Source organism: Neophocaena asiaeorientalis, unplaced genomic scaffold, assembly GCF_003031525.2.
Source record: "Neophocaena asiaeorientalis asiaeorientalis breed wild unplaced genomic scaffold, Neophocaena_asiaeorientalis_V1.1 scaffold269, whole genome shotgun sequence".
Taxonomy (NCBI): Eukaryota; Metazoa; Chordata; class Mammalia; order Artiodactyla; family Phocoenidae; genus Neophocaena; species Neophocaena asiaeorientalis.
The window spans coordinates 225,011-228,774 of NW_020174154.1; the positions used below are offsets into that span (position 1 = coordinate 225,011).

General features: G+C 40.9%; 1 protein-coding gene across 1 annotated transcript in view; it reads right to left on the reverse strand.

Moving 5' to 3' along the window:
• The window catches only part of RAI2 (retinoic acid induced 2), a 159,166-nt gene extending 155,609 nt beyond the window's left edge, over positions 1-3,557 (reverse strand). Inside the window, exon 1 of the mRNA XM_024755100.1 lies at positions 3,514-3,557. The gene's annotated coding sequence lies outside the window, so the exon portion shown is untranslated. The remainder of the gene's footprint in view (positions 1-3,513) is intronic.
• Positions 3,558-3,764: the final 207 nt, after the last annotated feature.

Sequence of the window (3,764 nt, forward strand, 5' to 3'; positions counted from 1 at the left end):
CAGTGTTCCTAATATCTACCTTAGCCGGCCAAGTCACCATTTCCTGAAATAAATGAAGCTGGGATGGATCTCCTTTGTGCAGGGTGAACTGACCCCACTAGCCCTCTTCTCATGCTGGCCATATGGTCTCGCTTCTGCTTGGTTTTTCCAGGGCACATGTGCAGGGAATCCAATAATGGAATCCAGCCAGCCCCTGGGCTATGATGTAAATAGGAATCTTCTAGCACCCCGACACTCCCTGGGGAATCTCTCTAATTAATTAAGTTTAAAACACACTCACACGCAAGTACTCTCTCTCATGGTGTTAGGTGGCCTTAACACTACTCTATTTTGGGGGTGTGGCTCTGCTTTTAAGGATAGGGAGCACATGATTCTGTGACCCTGGTTACTTAAGCGCTCAATCTCATTAAGCTCCTAAAATCATCACCTACTCCTAGGATCTCCCGATGGGCTGTTTCCCCTGCCAATATTTATGCGTTTTAGGCTATTTTGTTAGGTGCATGCACGTTTAGAATTGTTTTATCTTTCTGAGGAATTGAATCCTTTCTAATGATCTAGTGACCCCTCCTAACCCTGATAATGCTTTTTATCTTAAAGTCTATATTCCCCAATGTAGCTTTCTTTGGGTTAGTAATTGCCTGGTGTGTCTTTTTTATCCTGTTACTTTCTGCCTTTCTGCATACTTACGACTTAAGTGTGGCTCTCGTAACGGACATATAACTATATTTTTAAAAACCCTGTATCTGACGATTTGTTTCTTAATTGCCTAGTTTAATTCACTTGCATATTTGGTGAGTAATAGTTACTATTATATTTGGACTTGGCTTGCCATTTTTTAAGTTTTTATTTGTCCTGTTTTCTCTGTGATTCTTTTTCTTTCTCATTTCTTGCCATTTTTAAGATTGTTTGCGGCTTACTTTTCTATTTGTTTATTTCATTGTTCCTTTTTACTTGTTTGGACTTTATAGACTCTTTTTTTTATTCTCTTGGTGATTACTCTTGAAATTTTATCATGTATATTTAACTTACAAAGTCAAAAATTAAACAGCATTTTGACTTCCCTATAGAACAGGAATTGGCAAACTGTGGCCCAATGATCAAATCTGCCCATCACCTGTCTTTGTAAAAAAGGTTGATTGGAACACAACCATGTTCTTTCATTTTCATACTGTCTATGGCCACTTTCATGCTACAGTGGCAGAGTTTCACAGTCATGACAAAGACTGTATGGTCTGCGAAACTTAGAATATTTACTATCTGCCCTTTCACAGAAAAAAATTGCCAACCCCTGTTCTCTAACGTTATTTCTAAGGATTTTAGGAGATCTTAACTTCCCTCTCCTGACTTGTATGTGATTACTGTCCAATAGTTTATTTCTGTCATTTTTTCTTAACTCTATAAATTCAACTTTAGTATTCCTTTTTCCCCAAATATTATTTGTTCATATATATACATTTTTACATGTTTGCTCATATGCATATATGTTTCTAAAGCTCACCATTCCTTTTTGCATCTCAGATCATCCTTCCAAAATAATTTTCCTTCTTCCTGAAGTATAACTTTTAGATGTTCCTTTAGTGAAGATCTTTTGGTAGCAAATCCCTTGGTTTTCGTGTATTTGTAAGTATCTTAATTTTACCCTCCTTGAAATATGATTTTCTGAGCACGTAAGACTAAGCTGTAAGTTATTTTCTCTCAACAATTGGGAAATATTATTCTACTGTCCTCTGATTTCCATTGTTGGAAATCAGAGGACAGGCAACTGTTAGTCTAATTGTCATTCCTTTGAGGATGATCCATCTTTTCTCTCTGGCCCCTTTTAAGATCTCTCAGCAGTTGGTGTTCTGCAGTTGAATTATGATGTGTTTAGGCATGAATTTTCATTTTTTTAAAATATCCTTCTTGGTATAAGTTATGATTCCTCTGTATGTGTTATTACATTTTTCATCTGTCTCGGAAGATTCATGACATTATCTCTTCAAATCAATCACTCTTTCTTCTTTCTCCCTCTCCCGGTCCCCGCCTTAGCTTGAAACTCCATTTACATTCCTGTTTGACCTTTTCATTCTAGCCTCCAATCACTTAATCTCTCTTTCATATTTTCCATCTCCTTCCCTCTCTGTGCTGCATTCTGGGTAATTTCTAATCCTCTCTTCAGCCGGATTTAATCTACTGTTTAACCAGTCCATTTGGGATTTTGTTTCAATAATTGTTTTTGTATTTATAGAAGCTCCATTTAAAAAAATCTTCCTGTATAGCACAGGGAACTATATTCAGCATCCTGTAATAAACCATAATGGAAAAGAATCTGAAAAAGAATACGTATATACATGTATAGCAATCACTTTGCTGTATACCAGAAACTAACACAACATTGTATATCAACTATACTTTAATTTAAAAAAATCTTTCTGATTATTTCTCCTAGCCTACTGTTGCCTGCTTATCTGTGTGATTGCATCTTTTATGTCTTTAAACACTTCATACATAGCTGTTCTGTAGTCTGTGACTGAAATTTTTTGTATGTCCAATCATGGTGGAGATCCAAATCTATCACATGTTGTTTATGCCACCTCTGGCTCATGGTGGCTTGTCTTAGCATGTTGTGAGCTTATTGTTTGATTTTAATCTGTGGGAGTCCTCTAGGTCTAAGGTGGGGAAGTTTTTTCCAAGGAGGATTTGCTTCAGCAGAAAGTTGAAGACACCTCTGATCTAAGACCACTTTGGCCACTGTGAGGCTCTTAGCTTAGTAAACGGGTCCCAGGATCAGCATGCCCACCTGAATGCTGGTCCACATCTCAGTATTCCTGTAAGTATTGCTATTGGTATCTACTCCCAGGGCACTTCCCCTCCACAACTACTGCTTGCAGTTTAAGGCTTCCTGCTCTGGTCCAGGTTTGGATTAGGTTTTGCTTGGTGGGTAGCTGTTGTGGAAGCCTTTGGGAATCTCTCCAATACTTGTAAGACCAGAAATGCCTTGAAGAGTGTTTTATATCCAGGACATAGCTGCTGTGCAGTGGGACAGTTCCTCAGAGCACTCCTTCTACCACCCACATACCCACCACCACCCCCCCACCACCATATGGCTGGAAGGAGAAGGTTCACTGTTAAACTTTGAAACATACCGTTTTAGGGGGAAATTTGGTTTTTAAATGCCATTATTCAGGGACTTCCCTGGTGGCTCAGTGGTTAAGAATCTGCCTGCCAATGCAGGAGACACGGGTTTGAGCCCTGGTCCGGGAAGATCCCACATGCTGCGGAGCAACTAAGCCCGTGCGCCACAACTACTGAGCCCATGTGTCACAACTACTTAAGCCTGCGCGCCTAGAGCCCATGCTCCACAAGGAGAGAAGCCACCGCCATGGGAAGCCCATGCACCGCAACGAAGAGTAGCCCCCGCTCGCCACAACTAGAGAAAGCCGGCGTGCAGCAACGAAGACCCAACGCAGCCAAAAATAAATAAATAATTTAAAAAAAATAAAAATAAATGCCATTATTCATTGTTTCACTTACTATGCCAAATATAAAATTAGCTGTCTTGGGCTTCCCTGGTGGCGCAGTGGTTGAGAGTCCGCCTGCCGACGCAGGGGACACGGGTTCGTGCCCTGGTCCGGGAGGATCCCACATGCCGCGGAGCGGCTGGGCCCATGAGCCGTGGCCGCTGAGCCTGCGCGTCCGGAGCCTGTGTTCCGCAACGGGAGAGGCCACAGCAGTGAGAGGCCCGCGTAACCGCAAAAAAAAAAAAAAAAAAAAAAACAAACCGC